The 23,019-nt window shown below is 38.3% G+C and overlaps 2 pseudogenes; one reads left to right on the forward strand and one right to left on the reverse strand.

The window, feature by feature from the left end:
• The first annotated feature begins 962 nt into the window (after positions 1–962).
• On the forward strand, positions 963–1,704 carry LOC102906385 (vomeronasal type-1 receptor 4-like; annotated as a pseudogene).
• Positions 1,705–18,070: 16,366 nt separating this feature from the next.
• LOC107399932 (vomeronasal type-1 receptor 4-like) lies at positions 18,071–19,048 on the reverse strand (annotated as a pseudogene).
• Between the last annotated feature and the right edge of the window lie 3,971 nt (positions 19,049–23,019).

Genomic DNA, 23,019 nt, shown 5'->3' on the forward strand with positions numbered 1-23,019 from the left:
TTCAGGTAACATCATGGAAAAGGACATGGGAAGATCTTAAGAGCCTGATGCCATGGAGGATCCCAGAAAAGCAATACCTGCTGGCTATTACAGGACCACTGAACTCAAGAACTCTCAACAGCTGTGGTTGCCTGCATAAGAGAGACACAATCTGGCAATCATTTGCTTTATATCTAGTATTCACTTATGAGTGAGTACACACCATGTTTGTCCTTCTGGACTTGGCCCTCTGCATAAGCCAGACAGTTGTGTAGCTTGATCTGCTTAAGGGGCCCCCGGCAGTACGATCAGGATTCATCCCTGGTGCATGAGCTGGCTTATTGGAGACCACTACCTATGGTGGGACACCTTACACAGCTTTGAAGATGGGGGAGGGGCTTGGACAGTTCATTGCTTCTAGACAGGGAGAGTCAGTTTTCCTTAGGGTATATCCCCTACAAACCAAGTTCCAGTGGATGACCTCACACACCAGGGAGTATATGGACCCGCCTGTAGTTAATGTAACAGGCTCTGCTGACTCCCCATAGGAGGCCTTACCTTGTTGGAGGAGGCAGTGGAGGGTGGGTTGGTGAAGGCTGGAAGGGTGGGAGGAAGGAAAAGAGGGGAATCTGCGGTTGGTATGTAAAATAAATGAAAAATTCCTTAATTAAAAAAGGCATAGAATTAAGGGAGTCACCTTTCTAGCATGGGGGACGGTTTTGTTAAACTCCAACCCTAACTGAGGACATATGGCCCAGATATTAAATAAATAAATAAATAAATAAATAAATAAATAAATAAATAAATAAATAAATATTAAAGAAAAAAATAGTAACAAGAGTTATGGCTCAACATGTGGAAGGTGAAGTGTTGTGGGGGCCTGCATGAGGTTCCTCTGGGAGTTTCCCTAGGACAGAAGCAAACAATTACTTTTTCAGCTACAGGTGCAGTAACACTACAATGAAGGGGGTGGTGTGTAGGCCATGTGCCTACTGAGTTGCTTCCAAGCAATTACAATCAGTCCCAGCAACTCCAGGTGGACAAAACTTAAACACAAAGCCACCAAGTACATCGTTCTCTTGTGCTCACTCAGTTGGCTTGTGCACATGCTTTAAAACATTGTGAATCCTGCAAAAGTCAGGTCCTGTTTACAATAAAAATGTGACTAATGGGGTGATTCATGAGTGCTGCTCATAGTTTGCTTCAGGAAATGTGGCAACTGTATTATATATGTTCTTACTGTACTTCCCTGATGGCCTCTGTCTGGGTCACACAATCTGCTCAAGGGTCTGCATAGCGATTATCCTCTACATAGGTAAGAGACAAGTAAAGCATATTCACAGTGCTCAGCACTTAATAAAAGTCTCATTTGAGGACAGAGCCATCCTCCTGGTGTGCATATTTGTCATTTCTTACTCATTCTCTTCTTTTCTGTCATCTTTATGACCTACTCAAAAAAGTCCAACGCTAAGGGGAGTAAGTGTATTTCTATTTCTCAAAATATGCTTTTTCATATTTTACCCCATTGTTGTCATCACCAATATTAAATATAATTCCAGCATATTTTACCCTGATGTGGTAAGAGATAGCTTCTTCCAAGTTTGGCATGAGCCCTGCTCATCTGTCTTTACTTATATATTGGCATATTCTTTTATCAGATGCAAAATGCTAAGAATGCAGTTGCAAAGTATCAAGTATCCTGTAACTGACACTTGTGCCATGTAATGTGATATCTAGATATTTCATTATAATATTTTCTTACATAATTTACTATTCAGCAATGTAGAACCAGCAGCATATTATACAGTGATTATGTTATAATATGGATACTATATGTGAACATGAGAAAATGCATGTAAAAGAGCAAACATCATTGGAATATTCAGAAAAGATTTCCTGCTCATTTTTCAGGGAGAGGTGTTCTTATTTTACTTGTATGTGTATTTTTACTGCATATATGTCCATGCATCACATGTATAAAGTACCTGCAGAGGTCCTTAGCACTGGAGCTACATTTGGTTTTGAACCACCATTTAAAGCTCCTGGATACTCTTAACCACCAAGCAACTCTCCAGCCCCAAGATGTGTTGATCAGATTTTAAAATTTTTATTTCACATATGTGTGTGTGAGTGTGTGTGTGTGTGTGTGTGTGTGCGCACGCCTCAGAGTATGTATGTGCTCCTCCTTCACTGACTACTGCCCACAGAGGCAAGAAGAGATTGTTGGATCCTCTGGAAAAGGAGTAACATCCAGTTCTGAAACACTGGAACTCATTTCCTCTAGATCACTACATGGTTTTACCCACTGAGCCAGCTCTGCAGATGGCCTGAAAATGCTATAGGAAAATGGATAGAATTCACCTTAAAAAATTAGTCAGGGTTGGGTGGTAGTGTCACAGGCCTTTAATCCCAGGACTTGGGGAAGCTGAGGCAGGCAGATCTCTGAGTTTGAGGCTAGCATGGTCCACAGAGTGAGATCCAGGACAGACAGGACTGTTACATAGAGAAACCCTGCCCCCACAAAAACTCACAAAAAAGAAAGAAAATAGTAGTTAGCTTCACAAAGCCAAATAGTACACTTTCTTTCATGTGAAGTCCAAGAACTAAAAGGAATCAGAGTAAAATATGGACTACTGAGAAGAGAATAAGAACCAGAGAGGAGAAAAGAAAGAAGTAGATGAGACAACAAAGGGTAAATATAACACAAGCACATAACACACATGTATGAAAGAATCATGATGCAACACCATAGTATGTAGTATTAATACATGATTAAAACAAAATTAGATAAAACCTGACACTACAGCCTTGTGGTCCGCTTGGTTCATTTTCCTCATATGCCCATCTCCATGACGCTAGATGCTACATTTTATATGTTCCAACATCTGCTTTCTAAAGATTCCCCAAAATGTTTTGGTTGTGTGTAATTCAATTCTTTACATATATTCGTTTCTTCAAACAATAAAACTCTGGCCTCCTGCTTTTCCAGAGAAGTTACATTACTAACATAATGAATCTAAAATAACTTTTCCTAGGAGAAATTTTTCTGCAAAGAAGACATGGGTCTAATCTACTGTCTTCTGGTCCCCAGGGAGTGCACACCCCAATAACCCAAGTCCTTCGCAGTGGGGAATAAAAGTTCCATCTTCTCTATGTTGTTGGTTGTTACATGTTAACACATGGACTTGGTAGGGAGACCTTCAGTCCTGACTTTTGTGCCATTAATAACAGGCATTGATATATTATTTCAACATAACAATGACACCCTGAAACCATGAGTACCTCCTCGAGTGTTCTTAGAGTGTCTGAATCTACACTTTAAGTTTTTATTCAGATATCTCACCTTTAATTTCACTTCCATTTGCCCATTTAACAAAATAGGATATTTTCCCTTATTTATGTTTGTAGGAAACTAAGCACTTAAAATCTTTTCTGATGGCCGGGCGGTGGTGGCGCACGCCTTTAATCCCAGCACTCGGGAGGCAGAGCCAGGCGGATCTCTGTGAGTTCGAGGCCAGCCTGGGCTACCAAGTGAGCTCCAGGAAAGGCGCAAAGCTACACAGAGAAACCCTGTCTCAAAAAACCAAAAAAAAAAAATCTTTTCTGATTTAGTTCTCATTTTCTAGTCTAATGCAATATCTGGGAGCTTTATCTGCATTTCACAGAAATTGTCACTTGGTCCTCCAGTTCCAACACATCTGAGAATTTTATTCTCTTTTTGCTGTTTCTTCTGGTCAGTAGTTTCTCTTGTCTTATTACTGTATCTTATTGCATAAAGCACAATTTGGATGTGAACATGCTCTAAAGGAGGAAGTTTGGTAAATGCTGCATTGAATCTTGGCTTGGATTTTTCATGAGAGTATTTTGCTTTCTTCTACCACTCAAGGCACCATTGTTATTATTCTGAAAATGGGAAAGGAGTTACGAGATGAGATATATTGCTACATAGATCTCTGGATTTGATAATTCAAATGTGGTTACATGGTATGATACGGTTTCTAGTAGGAAATGTGTAGTAAGCTCTGTGTGACACATGGGGCAAACAGGACTAGCTAGGGATCTAAGGGCACTGCATTTAATAAAGCATCAAAGACATGCAATAAATGACACACATTTAAATTATATTTTAATAAGTTTACATTCCCATAAAACTACCCTCAACATCATCAGTATTAGACCTGACCATTACTCATACATGTACCTTGTGCATTAATATTTCTTTTGTGTCCACCAGAAAACGACTGCTTTTTTTCTACTGCATTTGACTCTTAATCCATAAAATTTTGTATGCTTGAAATCATGAAATGCTTTGTAATTTTCTTCTGAGTGCACTCAGAATTTTATCATGAAATTTATCAGTTATGCTTATATACACACTTAGTTCTTAATGCTGAGAAGTGTAGTCTACCATATTTTTAGTCATCCACCTGGTCATGAATATTTTGAGTCTTCAGTTTTCATTGATTGACAGTGTAACTACTGCAGGGGTTTAAGTACAATTCTTCATATAGATATGTTTGATTTCTCTTAGTACTTCTAAGAGCCAAAAGGGTATGGCCTCCCATGGGGAGTCAGCAAAATCTGGCACATTCAGCTGAGGCTGGTCCAAGCCCCTCCCCCTCTGCATCAAGGCTGTGCAAGGTGTCCTACCATAGACAACGGGCTGCAAAAAGTTGCATAGCTTTGTCTGTTTGTGGGGCCCCTGTGGGAATAAAATCTGTCCATGATACATGAACTGGCTCAATGATTAAGAGCACTTGCTGCTCTTTCAGAGAACCTGAGTTGGGTTTCTACACCCAAATTAATAAACTCACTACCACCTGTAACACCAACTCCAGGAGATCTAATGCCCCTCTGGCCTCTACGGGAACTGTATTCACTTGCATATATCCCCCCACACAAACTCATAATTCTATAAAATTTAATTAGTTTAATTCAAATAGCCACATCTTCATTGACTTTATATACCTTTTACAAAGATAAATACTGTCCAAAAGTTGGCTGATTTTATGAATGAATATTTTGTATCAATCTTGGTGGTACTTGCTATATACAATTAATGAAGTTTAATGATGATTTCAGTGTTCTCAATTTTTAAAGTTCTACTCATTAATCTTAACATATTTGTCATATATATTATACACTGTTCATACACTGTTCATTGTTGGGGCTATTTTGTATAGAGATATAAATATCTTAGATATAGTATAAGCAAACTATAGAATTTGTTTAATAATGTCTTTGTAAAATATATTCTGATAGGATGCAAAGATTGTTCCAGAGGATGACTTTGAATCAAGCTTCTCATATTTTTTTTTCCGTTTTTTTGAGACAGCGTTTCTCTATGTAGCTTTAAGGCTTTCCTAGATCTCACTCTGTAGACCAGGCTGGCCTTGAACTCACAAAGATCCACCTGCCTTTGCCTCCTGAGTGCTGGGATTAAATGCGTGTGCCACCACCACCCAGCTGCTTCTCATCTATGTTAAAGTCAGAAACAAAACTATACTATTCATCAACATCATAAATGTTCAAAAATAATCATGAAGTCAATATGGCAGGAAATTAAAAATGAAGACAATATTTATGTTTTAACGATATACTTTAATTTATGTGTGCACGTGTGGGATGACTCATCCATAACAGGCTTGAGGGCCAGCCTGCCCAAACCAGTAAAAAACATACTTTCTGAGAGCCAACTTGAGTTGGCCTAAGGGCCTTAGCAACAGCAGCTGAGACATGATCTGGAGATGACCTGGACAAAAGAGAGACAGCCATGTCCCAACAGCAGATGCATATTCATCAGACCTTCCCCCACGGTGGGGTGCAGGGTTTATATAAGACTTGCTTCTTCCTGAATAAACTGAGTTTGTTGTTTCAACATTCTCCTAGAGTCTGTGTCCTTGACTCTGTGCCTACTTGTCCCTCTCCCCCAAAGGGAACAACAGCACAGTACCCTGCCACATGCATGACTGTGTGTGCCCGTGTTTCTGTGTAAGTATGCCATGTGTTTGCAGACCACAGAAAGAATCTCAGATCTCCTGAAGCTGGAGTTACAGGCAGGCATGAACCATCTGATGTGGGTGCTGGGAACTAAACTTGGTTCCACTGGAAGATCAGCAAGTGCTCTTACCTGCTAAACCACCTCTCTAGCCCCAAGAAAAATACTTCTAAATACTCAGTTTAAAGTCTAGCTTAACATTTTTTCTATTATGATCAATTAAACAGTGCACAATAAGAATTAATGTGAAAATTAATTTTTCTCATAGACATTAATAGGAATAAAACACTGAACAGTGATGTCAATATATCAATTTAAATATATGTCAGGAAACTTGAGATGGCCTAAATTAATGTTTCATGAATTAAAAAACACAATAGGATATGTTTATATTTTGAAACTTATTTTAAATATTCATTATCATTGATTCCTAAAATTATTCAAACTATATATAAGTCTTTGTCTTTTTGATTTAAGGAAGAAAATAGATTTACATTTGAAAGCTATAATACTAAGTTTCTAAGAATGCCGAAATTACCCAGAGAAATGATGACCATATTCCAAATAATGTCATGAGCCTTGGGATAGTTGCCTGAATTGCAAATCACTGTCTCAACAATGTGTCAAGATATTTTAAAATATTAAGACAGACCATCAGATAAAGAATGTTAGTGATGGCTCAGTGGTTATAAGCACTTGGTACTTTTCAAAAGGATCTGAGTTCAGTGCCCAGTACCCATGGTAGGTGGCTTACAACATCCAATAACTCCAGTTCCAGTGGATCTGACATCTCTCTGGCCTCTGTACACAGGCCCATATGGGCAGAAAAGCAGACAAAGAATAAAAATACTGTTACTAATTGTATTAAAAGATGGGTTTCAAAAGACTATGAATGCTCAAAAAACTTCATGCTTGAGTAACTATCTACACAAAGAAAAAAGAAGGAAAAAGTGTAGATAAGGTGAGAGGAAGATAAAGAAGGAGACCAGAGAGAGAAAGATGGAGAATCTGGTATGAAGGATCACTACCTAAATGTAACATGGCTGTGATAAAGACACATGGAATAGATCTGTGTCTAGGAAGCCACTCAAGAATGGTGTCTCATTCTTCAGCATTTCTAGTGGTGGAAGTTTAGTGCATAGCAACACACTCATTAAATAAATGTTCCATAACTGAGTGTGATCAAGAATCGAAAAAGCAGTGAACAAACATATATTGTTAAGAAGGAATGTTTAGCACAGCACAACACAAAGTAAGAAAATCCACGGGAACAAGGGAAAATGTGAACCATTTTATATCATAGATTAAAAAATGTCAGGATATGACACAATTCTGAATGTGGTTTTAGACACAAAAGTCACAACTGAGTAGTAGTTAATGGTAAAATAAATATACCAATCATTTCCTTTTCTTTTTTCTTTCTTTTTTTTTTTTGGTTTTTTGAAGGAGGGTTTCTCTGTGTAGCTTTGCACCTTTCCTGGAACTCGCTTTGTAGACCAGGCTGGCCTCGAACTCCCAATAATTTTCTTAATCTAAAGGGCATATAATGCAATTAATCTGAAGGATGGGGACTAGACTGCATAAGGAAAATATATAGTCATGAAAATCTGTATTCTTAGGCATCCAGGACTATATTCAAAGTCTTCGGCACTATAGGAGAAAACTTGATTTAACTCCTCACCAGAAATAAAAGAACGGTGCTTTTATTGAAATGATGCATGATTGAAATTAGATGGACATTGAGGAGACCAATCTCAGAAGAGTTCTAATGAAGCTAAAAACAAACACTTGAGGTTTTATATAAATGAGAGTTGCAGGAACATTGTTTTTGAACAGCATAAATTCACAGAGAAAGGGAGATGTCTTCAGATACAGCAGTTCCAGGAATGCCCTGCTCCATGTGTAATGCTCCTCATTCAATTCCAGGCTTTGAGCTTAATTTGTCTCCTCCTGGATGACTTGTCTTCAGGAACCCCTGGCATAATTCACTGGAGCACAGAATGGTGGAGGTCTTTAGGGTCTTGATGTATATGACAAAGAAACTTTTTACTATTCCTTCTCACATCTTAGCTTCATGTCCCAAAACTCTCCCTTAGATTCAGAAAATACAAGCACCTCTAATAAGTCAGTGATCAGCTTTCCCCATTTAGACTCCAAGCAAAGATTACTTTTATGATTTTGATCAACTGTGAATATCTAAGAATTATAGTAACTCCTTCCTCACTCTGAAATGAAAGAAAATTTGTGACTCCTAAAGGTATTTTTTTCATGTAAGTAACTGAAGGCAATCTTTATTACAAATATTTTTACATAGACTTTCATCCTGAGACCACAGGGAAACAAAACCTTTTCAGTATGGCACTAACCTGTAATCCTAACACTCTGAAGGCTGAAACTGGAGGATAAAGAGTTTGAGGCTAGCATGTACTATGCAGTGAAACTATTTCACAAACGAAAAAGAAAATAGCAGTGTTGGGTATAATTCATGTTCCTAAGCATGAATATTTCCTATTTAACTTTTTTGTTGTTTTTTTGAGGTTTTTCATCCATGTACACAGTGAAATATGATCATATCTTCCCATTTCCCCATTCTAACCTCCCATGTGCCAGATTTTTTACCTTGAAACCTAGCTCAGGGATCCTCAGAGAAGAGGGCAGAGAAATATTGTAAGAGCCCAGAGGTGGATGACTACAGTACTTTCTGAAAAGAAAACAGTACTTTCTGGACACTGCAGGCCAGGTGCACATATGAATTTACAGAAGGTGAGACAGCATACACAAGATTGAAGCCAACTCAATCCAAACAAAATCTCAGCATGGAGGAGGAAGGTGAGCATGAACTCCCACCCTTCCCTGAGTAGATATTGGCAAGGATAGCTCTGGGAGAGGGAGAATCAAATTTTCTTTAAGGCTATGACCCCTAGTAGGTCAACTACACTCTAGGTGATAACCTCACATACATGAGGCTGCACAAATTGGAATTCATGGGGAGAGAAGGACAGAAGTAGAGAGGAACAGAGGGAGATAGATAAATGATAGATGATAGATAGATGGATGGATGGATGGATGGATGGATGGATGGGCAGATGGACAGAGAGAGAGAGAGAGAGAGAGAGAGAGAGAGAGAGAGAGAGAGAGAGAGAGAGAGGAGTGCATCTGGAAGGAGTTTGGAGTATGATATTCTCCAATAATTAACAAAAATATTTTGGAAGAAAGCTGAAAATGGAACACTTTGACAGGTTTTATGGAAGATAACTGAAAATTTGATAAATGCATATGCCAATAACTACTTTGTGCATATGATTTCAAGACTATTTTCTTTCCATCAACAGATATGGGATCAGAAGATGAGAAGGACAGGAGAAATCAAAGGAGGAGTCATGTTGATAAAGAGTGATATCAAGAATCATCTCTGACAGCCTGTGATAAAAAGTGAAATTGTTGGTATTCAGTGAAGTAGAACCAGTCCATCCCCCACTGGAAATACTTCCCATTTCATGTGAAAGCCCCTTAAAGATCTGGCATTCAAAACTAAGAACAGAGTCCCCTTCCCAAGGTCTATCTAAAGTTCTAATTTCTGATTGCCTGAGTCTTAATATAGAAGGAAAACCTTCTTATGTTTGTACTCTGTGATAGCAGGATGCTAGGCAACTCAACAAGAATCTGATTCTGCCCTGTAATTGGGATGATAGTCTAGTCCTTGATTTATAAGTTTATTCTTCCCTAGGTCCCTGGCCACATGGAGATCTAGATCTGGGACATCCAATCCAATCCAACTCTAGATATGTGACATCGTCTACATGAGGGATTGAGGGTGACATTTAAACAATTTCCCATGTTAATGTAACAGTGAAAAGAGGTAACAATTACATAAGTAAATCCAAAGAATCGATTATGAAGAATTCAGAGGAAAATTTGCTTTGCCCCCTTGGAGTGCACAGATGTTGAAGGGATAGGGCAGAAGGCACAGAAGTCAATTTTAAAAATCAGAGGCCTATCATGTGGCTTCGCTGACTTCGGGTCAACCTGAAGTCCTTCTCCAACACCATACTGTCTGTGAGAATCCATAAATTTGAAGAACACCAGCATTAAGGGGCTTTCATGAAGGACAAATCAATGATATTTGGAGTTTCTCTTCTTACAAGTTACATTAAAAACTATCCATCCATGAATTTTTTAAAGTTGAAGTTTGTTCAGTTTTATGATGTAAATAAATTCCATCCATTGCATAATATAAGACTATTTATATGGACAGTTGGTGTTGGACTACCTGTGTACAATTATTTTATAATTCTAAACACTCTTGTAAAGTGCTTAGGTATAAACCTGATGGCATTTTGAAAATACAAACTTAAAAATGGAATTTTTGCCATAGATCCAACTCAAGTGACAATGTTGAGCTAGCATATATAAAGTCCTAGATTCAATCCCCTGCAATGTAAACACACATATACACCACAATCCCTGAGCGTTGTGTGTGTCATTGTCAAGGTCATGTGATCACAATTAATACTCCCAACAGCAATATTTATGGATATTCATTAATTTTTTCTTGTTGACCCTTCACAATAATATAACTTTAACTACTGTCAATTGCATATAATGTTGACTTATTCCTTTTTAATATATATTTTCCTCAAAATTATGAAGTTGTGATGGGCAAGATTGTGTATACTTTCAATCCTAATACTTAGGAGGCAGAGGCAGGTGGATCTCTGTGACTTTAAAGACAGGCATGGATGTATAGTAGGGCCATTTCTCAAAAAGATACACTATTAAGTTAGATAAATACCTTATATTTTTGGTCATCAAACCAGTTATCTTTATTAAGTCATCTATCAAATATTTATCTATTTTTCTGCTTTTTTTCCTGAGCTAAAGAGAGAGGAGGTAAACAGTCTAGAGAGAGCAATATTTTCATGACTTTTTAAGGAAAAATTTCCATTAATTTTATTACATGTAACAAGCTGTGTTGATGTACTATCTTTCTGTTGTTTTTATCATTTGTGGAGTTTACATCATGTTATAGGGGTTAGAGAGAAGGTTCAGTGATTAAGATAACTTATAGCTTTTACAGAGGACTTGGGTTCCATTAACAGCTCCCATACAGCAGCTCACATCCACCTGTAATTCCAGTTCATAGGGATCCAGTGTCTTCTTTTGGACACGACAGGCATTGCATACATGCAGTATACACATGTACATGCAGACAAAACACCTATAGACAAAATAAAATTAAAAATTTTTAAACTTTAAAGAAATAAAAACCATCATAGTTTAAGATAACTTCAACTGGATAGAGCCAAAGCCAACTGAAATAAAAAAAATAATCAGAATTGAAATTAAGGTCAAAGAGACTATAGGAACAAAAGAAATAATCAATGAATCAAAGAAATTGTTCTTTGAAATGATAAAAAAAAACAAGTCACAGCTCCTTAGGAAAACTAAGCAAAAAAAAGAGAAAAATAAAACAAATTAACAAAAATTAGAGATTGGGCTGAAGGCATGGCTCAGCAGTCAAGAGCCATATGCTCTTTCAGAGTTTGTTTCCTAGAACCCATGTTGGGGTTAACAAATACTTGTAACTCCACTTCCAGGTGGCCCAATACCCTCTTCTGACCTTCAAAGAACCTGCATGCATACATACAAACACACACACACACACACACACACACACACACACGAACCCCTTCTCTCTCTCTCTCTTTCTCTCTCTCTCTCTCTCTCTCTCTCACACACACACACACAGACACACACACACACACACACACAGACACACACACACTCAAATAATAAATAATGATAAGAATGCAAATCTTAAAGTAATAATGGCTGAAAGAGAAGGCACACAACAAAAGTCCAGGGGATTATTATAGATTATTTTGAAACTTCAGCATCATTTGCAGTATCAAAATTACAAAGAAACTGTAATGCAATGTATAGACAAACACAATATAGTTTAAATATACAACATAAGCCAGACTATGGCTAAGCCAACACATTGTAGGCAGAGGTAGGCAGAGCTCTGTGAGTGTGAGGCCAGCCTGGTCTACAGAGTGAGTTCCGGGACAGCCATGGCTACACAGAGAAACCAATTCCTGAAAAATAGAGATAGATAGATAGATAGATAGATAGATAGATAGATAGATAGATAGATAGATAGATAGATGATAGACAGATAGATAGATGGTTATTATTTCTCTTCACAAAAGAGGGATGTTATAACAAAACTAAAAATATGAATTAATATGAGGAAACTGTTAAGCACAATAAAACAGTTGAAATATTGTACAGTTTTACCTACATGACATACCACAGTAGTCAGATTCATAGACACGGAAACCAGAATGACGGTTATCTGAGTACATGGGGAAATGATTACAGATTGTTTTACAGCATTCTACAAATTAAAAGTTTGACTAAATAGATGAGAGTAAAGAGATTCTCTTTTATTTTAGATTTGTGATTTTTTTAAAGATTTATTTATTTATTATGTATACAGAAGAGGGCACCAGATCTCATTACAGATGGTTGTGAGTCACCATGTGGTTGCTGGGAATTGAACTCAGAATCCTCTGGAAGAGCAGTCGATGCTCTTAACCTCTGAGTCATCTCTCCAGCCCCAAGAGATGCTCTTTTTTAAGATTTATTTTTAGCTGGGTATCGTAGCACAGACCTTTAATACCAGCACTTAAGAGGCAGAGGCAGGCAGATCTCTGAGTTTGAGGCCAACCTTGTCTACAGGGTGAGTTTCAGGACAACCAGAGCTATACAAACAGTCTTGAAAAGCAAAGAACAAAAAAATAAAAGAATATATTTTGTGTGGGTGTGTGTCCATACATGTATACACAGGCATACAGTTTTTTGGGGAGGACAAAAGAGGGCATCAGAGTAATGTCATAGAATTGAGGGGCATGGTGTTTAATTTGTGTTCTATCTGTAGCTGGAAAGTTAGAAACATGGTGGATCAATACTTCTGGTAAGCTGTCATGGTTTGAGCTTATAAATAAGCTTATAAATAAGCTTATAAATAAGCTTATAAATAAGCTTATAATGCTGACCTGATATGAGACTGTCATGTAGAAGCTATTGAAATCCCGGACCATGACCATGCCTTTAGGAATAAAACGAATGAGTATATACATACATATACTTCAGAACTAGACAGAAATCTTTTTATTATTGGCTGAGATTATGTGGAGAAGTAAAGGCAACATTAATTTCCACACACAAGTGGTATGTATGTATATTGTATATGAAAAATAAATTGAAATCACTCCACTATCCTGAGTGAGGTAACCCAGACTCAGAAAGACAATCATGGTAAATACTCTCTCATAAGTGAATACTAGATGTAAAGCAAAGGATAACCAACTACAACTCAAAACTCCAGGGAGGCTAGCTAGTAAGGAGGACCTTAGGAAAGACACAAGGATCACCCAGCAATGGACAAATGGATGAGATCTACATGAGCACACTGGGAGTGAGGAGGGGTAATGGAGGTCAAGAGTTGGGAAAAGAAATCTTAGGGGAGCAGGAGGTCATAGCTGGATCAGGAACAGAGTAGGAGAACAATGAAAGAGATACCATGATAAATGAAGACACCATGGGAATAGGAAGAAGCAGAGTGCTAGAGAGGTCCCCAGAGATCCACAAAGATGACTCCACTATAGAGTACTGGCAATGGTTGAGCGGGTGCCTGAGCTGACCTACTCTGGTGATCGGATGTCGGGACACCCTAACTGTCATTAAAAAAACCCTCAACCAGTGACCGATGGAAGCAGATGCAGAGATCCATGGCCAGGTCCCAGATGTAGCTCCAGGAGTACAGTCGATGGTGGAGAGGAGCGATTCTATGAGCAAGAGATATGGAGACCATGACTGGAAAAAGTACAACGACAACTAGCCAAACTAGTGGGAACACATGATCTGTGGACCAATAGCTAAGGAGCCCCCATGATACTGGACTAGGCCCTCTGGATAAATGATACAATTGTTTAGATTCACCTGTTTACGGGGCCCCCAGGTAGTGGGACCAGGACCTGTCCCTAGTGCATGAGCCAGGTTTTTGGAACATAGTGCCTATGGTGAGATACATTGTGCAGCCTTGGGGCAAGGATGAGGGGCTTGGACCTGACTCAACTGAATGTACCAGGCTCTTCTCACTCCCGATAGGAGACCTTGCCTCGAATGAGGTGGGGATGGGAGGGTGTGTTGGGGGAAAAGTTTGGGGGATGGGAGGAGGGAGGACATTTGAATCTGTAGTTGATATGTAAAATGAGTAGAAAAACTCTTAGTTTAAAAAAAGGAGGGGGAAAAAATCACTCCACGAGTCTAAGATAAAATTTTCAGTGAAAATAAGAAACACAATAAAATTAAATGTTTATCTTTTCTCAGACCATCTCAAAAAAAAAAGTCATGGTTTAATCATATTGATCTCTATATTTTTTTAGTTTGTAATAGTTCTCTGAGAGTTTGGTATAAGCTGTTTTAATCATATTCACCCCTCCCCCAACTCTTTACAGAGCCACTCTCCCTCCCCTACCCACTAACTTTCTGTGTTTTAAAAACAGACCTATCAAGCAAGACCAATGGGTGCTGCCCAAATATTCTTGCATGCATGATCTTCCACTGGAGTATAGTCTGATAGCCAGGAGCTATGCTGTAAGAGAAAACAGTATCTTTTCTTATCTCAACAGCTGACAATTGCCATTAGCCCCCAGCTAGGGAAGAATTTAGTGCCAATTCCATTTTGTATGATGGGATTTGGTATGGCTTGGACTTGTACAGGTCTTGTGCATGCTGTCACAACCACTGTGAATTCACATGTGCAGTGCCCTGCTGTGCACAGAAGACATTGTTTCTGTATAATCATCAACCACCTCCAGCTCTTACAGTCTTTCCATGTTCTTTTCTGCAATGATTCTTGAGTAATTTGAGGAGGAGATGTGACAGAGACATCCTGTTTAGGGATAAACATTGTCATATAGTCTCTTATTCTCTGCCCCTAGACAGTTATGCATTTCTAAGTTAATCATTATCTACTGCAAATAAGAACTTACCTGATGAGGATTGAGAGATGTAGTAATCTATGGGTATGACAAGTCATTATGAGCCAGTCTAATACTATATTCATTTAGAAGATTAGAAGCAATGGGTTCTCTCCTAGAGCCTATGACCTGTCTAGTCATGGATTCTTGGTCCAATAATGGTGCCAGGCATGGACTTCAGCTTGTGGAGGAGGACTGATGTTTGTGTCACTATTACACCAGTGAGCATGTCTTTCAAAGTCATTTATTGTCACAGTGCACAGTGGTATGATTGATAATAACTTTTCAACTCCAGCAATGTAATAGAAATCCCCAGCACTGTGGAAGTTAGCCAGTAGGGATGAAGTTTCCAGGTCTGTACCAGACTACTTTCTCTGTGACTTTCTGGAGGGTAAACAAAAGCAATGGCCATACTAAGTTCTATTTTTTTTAAACGAAGACAACTTTTAGTTCTCAGTCTTCAAATGTTTTTGGTGGTGGTTCTGGTAGTGGTGATAGTGTTTTTTTAATGTTTTGTTTTGAATTGCTTGGGTCTCATAAGGTAGGGTGGGCTAGCCTCAGACTTTCTATCTTGTTTGAGCTCACCTCAGATTCATAGCCATCCTCCTGTCTCAGCCTACAGAGTGGTAGAATTATTGTACTAAAACACTATAACAGACAGTTCTCATGTTTTCAACACATTATCTTTAAATGATATTCACCTTATGTAGATGTCTACTATCTTGGAAATCATGGAACTCTATATCTCTATAACCTATCCCATTTTTCATATAGCCCAACTATTCAGACAAAAACACAGGCTTCAATTCCCCACCCTTGAAATATAAATTAGTAAAAAGAAGTGGATGAAGGAAAAAGTGCTTTAACAGAATTAGGTAATATTAGATTAGAAATACATAAATCTTAAAAATCACGATAGGAAACCTTTCAGTTTTATAATGAATAAAATTATGTATGTATTTATTTATTACCATTGATGGAAATAAACTCTGTCCTTGTTTACATTCTTATTTCTTTTATTTCATAGGAAGAGTAAAAAATAGTGTTGTCTTCTCTAGGGTATGTACTTTTTTTCTCTTGTATATACAAAGCTGAAATTCTAAGCATGTATTAATCACATAAGTTGGAAAGATATAGACCCCATTCTATATAATGTTGTAAATCCTGGAGGATCAACTTGAGTTGACAGCCACCCAAAAGTTGCAGTATTTGCCATCTTCTGCCAGCAGGCATTGAGTTGTCCATTTTACAGCAATGTAAAAAGACAAAAAAAACCTCAGAATTTAACTCCATTTAAATAGGCTGTAGCCACCACAATGACTCATATCAGGACAATTTAGGATGCTATTGAGTTATTTAGTTAATTTTCTCAATGTTTTGACCAAAAAAAATGACAAAAACAACTTAAAGTGGAAATGGTTTATTTCAGCTTGCAGTTTGAGGACACAGTCCATTATGGGAAGGGATCATGGTATCAAGAGGTTGAGGCAGGTGATCACATGGCATCTGTAGACAGATAGCAAAGCGAGATGCATGCCAGTTCTCAACTTGCTTTCCCCAGTTTATTCAGTCCAGGAATCTAACCAGAGAATTGATGGCTGTGCCGAATTAGACTGTGTCCTCTACCTCCATTATCCCAGCTTTAAACTCCCTCAAAGATGTATTCAGATTTTGTTTCCTTGGTGATTCCAGATCCTATCAAGTGGACTATCAATATTAACCATCATGTTACCTAATGTTAGCCTTGCACAAATAATAAAGAACATATGGATATATTCATGAACAGAAATCAACAACTTGTGACACATTGAGAGATTAGAAGAATATTATCTTTTCCATGGCAGGGAAAAGAGAGTGTGGAGACTAAGTTTGGAACACTGATGAATAAAATAGGACAACATATGGAGAATGCTTGTAGAAATGTAGATGTTAACCTCCACAGCCTTGGATTGTCACAGACTGTTATACCGAATGTCAGGGGGCAAGCAGCTGAATAGGAGATGATAATGGTTCACAGCAGAATTGGGAAGACTAGGGATGTCTCTGTCTTTCCAGGGAAGTCTGAAGAAACAATGGGCACAGCAAATACACAGCATTTGTCATTTCTTCCCATAGAGGAACCTGGAAGTGGAGCCACAAATCCACATCATTAGATAAAATACAGAACATCAGTGAAGCCAAAACGTGAATGAATAAAATAGAATTGATCACATAAACATGTTATTCTCACATGCCAAAGATTCTGGATTTTTCTTTGCTCTTTTTTTTCTATAATTCAGTTGCAGCAGTGGGACCAGAGTCCAGGCTGTGCTTGAAGAGAAACACATACCTCAACAGCCAATTAGATATCTCTAAGCATATGATATTCTTTTTTTTCTTTTTTTTTAAATGTTATATAAGCGATTTTCTAGTCATTTTACATATCAGCCACAGAGTCCCCTGTCCTCCCTCCTCCCACCCTCCAGCCTTCCCCCACAATCTACTCCCTATTCCCACCTCCTCCAAAGCAAAATCTCCCCTGGGGAGTCAGTCCAGCCTGGTACATTCAGTTGAGGCAGGTCCAATCCCCTCCTCCCTGCACCAAGGCTGATCAAAGTGTCTCAGCATAGGTCCTAGGTTCCAAAAAGCTGACTCATGAACCAAGAACAGGTCCCAGTCCCACTTCCTGGGGGCCTCCTAAACAGTTCAAGCTAAACAACTGTCTCATTTATCCAGAGGGTCTAGTCCAGTTCCATGGGGGCTCCTCAGCTATTGGTTCACAGTTCATGTGTTTCCGCTGGTTTGACTATTTGTTTCTGTGCTTTTTCCAATCATTATCTCAATATCTCTTGTTCATATTACTCCTTCTCTCTCTCATCAATTGGACTCCCGGAGCTCCACCTAGTACATGATGATCCCCAATTTCTTAACTTTTAGAATAAAAGCAAAGAGATACCTTCATGTCATGGAACTGTTTACGCAGAATTGTAACCAACTTGCTAAACAACACCTGGTCATGTGTGAATCTAATGTTCAATAATAGATGAAAGAATATTTAATTTTATCATAACACACAAATCACCATGTTAAATTACCTTTTCCTACAGCAGAGAAAATGATTCTTGGGATATGATTTGTAATTATGGATGAGAATGAAGGGGCAAAATGTGGGGAAGCATGTGTCTAGGAATGTAAATATGTTGATCATCCAAAGCCTTGTATTGTCAAATGCTACAGTATAGATAACTAATATGAAGGACATTGAGTAGGAGAGGACAAACGTACAGACAAGAGTCAAGATGGTTTTTGTGGCTCTGTCTTCAGGGGAGACTCTGGGGGTGTGTTGTGCACTGTGGATGTGCTGTAACTGACTCTTGTGCCTACAGAGGATGCTTACCATGTATTCACTGGTCCAGATCATGAGACCCAAACAGAGACCATCAGTGAAACAAAGCAATGACAGGTTTAGTAAAGTTACAGTTTTGTCAAAAACAAATGTTGAGCAGTATCCCAACTTGATTTTCTTGGTGAAGTTCTTGCTAGTATCAGGTCCAATCACATCTATAGCTGTTTTGGTGTTTAGAAGCAGATGCACAAGCAAGCTGAGTGAGCAGGACCGAACCATGTACTTGGAGAGTGTATGTTTAAACTTCATTCACCTAGAGTTGCTGGGGCTGATTGTGATTGCTTGGAAGCAACTCAAGAGGCAGGTGCAGTGCAGGGAAATGGCCCGGGACACTCGATTACTGTAGAGAGTGAGCTTACATAAAACGTCACCCAGGAGATATCGCAAGCCCAGCTGTACCATTATGTGAGGAATTACTCTTGAGATAATAACCAAGGAATTGGCTAAAGTCAGGTGCCTTAAAATCTGGTCTTTGGGCATCAGAGTTTTTCCAGTGAATACAGACATTACATAAGGAAGAAGAACTGACCAATTGCCAAGAATTCCCACAGCTGTTAGAGAAAAGAAAAGAATCCCCATTGGCAAGTTCTCAGGAACCATGTTCTTTTCACCTGAGATAAATAAATTTAATCACATCAGTACAACCAGTAAGAAGACATGTAAATGTGTGTTAATTTTTAGGAGCTCAAATTGTCTCATTGTCTCATCAGGCCAATTGTCTGTCTTAGCTCAAGTTACCCAATAAATAGGATACTATGTCATGATCAAACACATTGTGGGTTATCAAATGTGGGAGTAAAAAAGAGATGGAAATTGGAGTCATAGTTTTCATAATTCCGCTAATGCTTTATAGTCTTCACAGTTCCACTAATGCTCTTTTTTTCTAAATTAATATCCAATATATACTTCTAACATTCTGAAAGAATTGAGTGTATTAATGTCAACATTAGACTTAATTGCTTTCTGTAATGCATCTCTAATACACAAACGTGGAAATTTACCACTATTCCCAGAGACACAGAAACAGGTGAGAAGAGGAATGAAAAGGGTAAATACACGTCAACACACAGGCTGAGAGAAACCAGAAAAAAAAAACGGTAAGAAATTCTGAAAATTTGAATCTGATGAAAATTATTACTAGCATTGTTATATTTTTTTAAAATACAATCCTTTATGTTCATATTTCCCTAATTTTTTTTTGAGACAGGTTTTCTTTGTGTAGCTTTGCGCCTTTCCTGGATCTCGCTCTGTAGACCAGGCTGGCCATGAACTCACAAAGATCCACCAGGCTCTGCCTCCTGAGTGCTGGGATTAAAGGCGTGTGCCACCACCACCCAGCCATATTTCCCTAATTTAAAAGAAAGAAAAAAGGTTTTCTTCCCATGGGTCTCTGATTTTCAGCACACTAAGATTATGAAGTTTATAAGTAATTTGAGAACACTCAAGTAGAAAACATTAACCATCCCCCCATAGGCAGAGTTATTAGCATGATGGTGTTGCATATATTAGAATTTCAGTGCCTCAGCAATGTGAAGAAATAACATTAAATGTTATCAAGACAGATCTAACAATCAGTTAAACAGAAAGAGTCAGAAATTGTACTACAAATGTTAGGGTTCAAAACTATCAATGCTTGCACAACACAGTAGCATGAAATTAGACAGGGAATAAGACAAAATACATTGGTTCACAAGGTAAAAACAGTCTGGCTATTAAACAATGTTGGAAAATCAGGCAAGGTAATACTGTATTCAAACAAGACAGCTCCAGTGAGTCAGATTTTGTGATACATGCCATATTTGGGTTCAGTCATTTCATCAGTCTATAATGAATAATAAGCAATTCATCCAAAATAATAGGAATTGGAAGATGTAAAGAGATAATGGAACATCTAGAAAGGAAAGACTTTGTCTGTAGATAGATAGCTCAATATGAATTTTCTTCAGCAATATGGAAGAAAAGCAATAAAAGGTCCAAAAAGAAAATGACTGCTAGTCATCTCTCTATTGTAATTCAAAGGAGAATTCTCCATAAATTCATTTGAAAAAGCCAGAAAAGTACCTTTCAGCCTGGGAATCAAGGGACTTGGAGAAGCTGTGTCTGCATTCATAGAGAATTCACATACAGAGGGAAGCACTCAGAAGCAATAGTTCCCAGAATGCCCCCTGCCCTGCTCCCCTTGCAGTGTTCTTTGCTTGAGTCTGGCCCTGTCCAGCCCATGATGCTCTTTGTGTGATTCTGGAAGTGACAGGACTCTCCATCGCCTTTTAACTTGAACCCTGGGTTCATGTCCTAAATGTCTCCTGAGTTTCCGACTGCATCAGGGACAGTCAAAAACACACTAGTCAACAGTTAGCTTTCCCTCTTGGGTTTTCAATCAAGAACATCTTCACAGTTCTAACCATGAGATGCTGAGGATAATAGTAACTGTGTTTTCTGTACATCCCTTAAGCTGATGCAGAAGGGTATCTATTGTCCCAAACGTTTGCAAAACTAACTGGAATAATTCTCTGTTGAAACACAGGAATTCTAATTGAGTCTGCAAAGAGAAGGAAGAGTCAATCACACTGTGTGTGCAATGTTGCTCAATATGCACACTGTCCATTCAGTCACACAAAAGCTGTGGTTTAAAGTACCTATTTCTTTAAGAAAGTAAATAATCTTTTAGTTACTTAAAGATTTTAGAAAGTCATTAATGGCTTACACACCTGTGATTTTAAGATTGGTAACTTTGGGGGCTAGGGAGATGGGTTAGTAGTTAAGAGCACTTGCTATTCTTTCAAAGAACCTGGGTTCTTTTTGCAACACCCACACAGAGTGCCTCACCACTGCCTGTAAATCCAGCTCCAGGAACAATCTGATACCTCCTGGGCTCTATTGGCTCCTGAACACACATATGCACATGCCCACAAACAGATAGAAACACAAATACCTGTAATATAAAATAATAGAAATAAATCTTAAAAGGAAAATTTCTCTGAAAGGAGAGGAGAACAAGAGCAAAATTCAACCCTTAAAATGGGCTGAATAGATGGGGTAACAGGTAAGAGCATTTGTTGCAAGCGTTAGGACCTGAGATAAGATCACACAGCCTACAAGATATTGCTGAGGGTTGTTGGCCATCAGCTTAGAAAAAAACACACAAGTTCCAGATTCAGCCAGAGATCTTGTTTAAATAAAAAAGGCAGAGAGGAAAATGGAAGGTTATCCAATCACTCCTCTGGCAGCCATACACATGTATTACATTCTCTATCATCTATCTACCTATCTCTATGTATCTATCTCTCTATGTGTATCTGTCTACCTACCTATCTATCATCTGTCTGTCTGTCTATCTGTCTACCTACCTATTTATTATCTATCTATCTCTATCTGTCTGTCTATCTGGATGTTTTCATTTGCATGTATATTCATATTACACACAGAAATGAGTGGTGTCAATGTATCACAAGATAGGAATGTACCCTTTGGAGCTTGTTGAAGGCACATAAAGGGAAAGACAGGAGACTATCCATCCTTTGCCAGCAGGAAATAGCTTCCATTTCATGTGAAATCCTTTTCATCATCTTACTTCAATATTTAGCAATAGTAATTTTCCCTTATTCCCTCTATTCATAGATTCTCTAGTCACCTGCTACTTGCTATAAAGAGAAAATGTACTTACAGTGTGTTCTGTGAAACACAGAAATTGTTGTAGTGGGTGTTGTACTAGGCGATTGAGTCTGCTTTGTTGAGAGGAGACTGATCCCTCACTTACAGGTTTATAATTCCCTGGTCTTTTCTCTCACAGGACTTGTGATTTTCAACTCTAGATCAATAACAGCATGTATATGGGGAATTAAGAATACCTTTTCAACAGCCTTGCACCACTTACCTGTAAATGAAAAAAGTCCAGATTAAGACAGCAAATCCACAGAAGCCATTATAAAGAGTTGTGAAAAACTTTTCTGTGAGTCCTTAGAGTACTCGGGTGTCACAAGGAGAGCCACACAAGTCCCATGTTTAGGGCAAGGGAGAGGGCACAAAGGAAATATGTGTCTCTGTCTGGACTTGAGCAGACCTGTCAGCTTTTCATCACCACCTAATATCTTGGGTGATTTTAGAAGTTAATAACCAGCACTAAGGGGCATTAAAACTGAAGATCCAGGAATCTTTTACATCTCACTACTTTGAAGCTGCATTTTCTAAGAGCTTCTTGTTTTATTGCTGTGCTGCTGGAGTCTATTCATTTTCATGTCTGAGGAAACTCTAGTGCATGTGTTTACAGTTATGTATTTGAATAGTTGATGTGTGGATTCCAATTTTGAACTTGCCTAAATGAGGATTCTCTGAACTTCCTAGCAAAGGGATTCTATTTGCAATGTGCATGTATTTTGATGGCATAAATTTAAGAAAGAATCATCGGTTTGGAGAGGGCTATGTTTATTTTAAAATATTTTTCTTTATTATTTTAAAACTTCATATATATGCAAGTTTTATACACACACACACACACACAGAGAGAGAGAGAGAGAGAGAGAGAGAGAGAGAGAGAGAGAGAAGAGAGAGAGAGAGAGAGAGAGAGAGAGAGAGAGAGAGAGAGAGAGAGAGAGAGAGAGAGAGAGTTT

This window comes from Peromyscus maniculatus, chromosome 1 (assembly GCF_049852395.1).
Source record: "Peromyscus maniculatus bairdii isolate BWxNUB_F1_BW_parent chromosome 1, HU_Pman_BW_mat_3.1, whole genome shotgun sequence".
Lineage (NCBI taxonomy): Eukaryota > Metazoa > Chordata > Mammalia > Rodentia > Cricetidae > Peromyscus > Peromyscus maniculatus.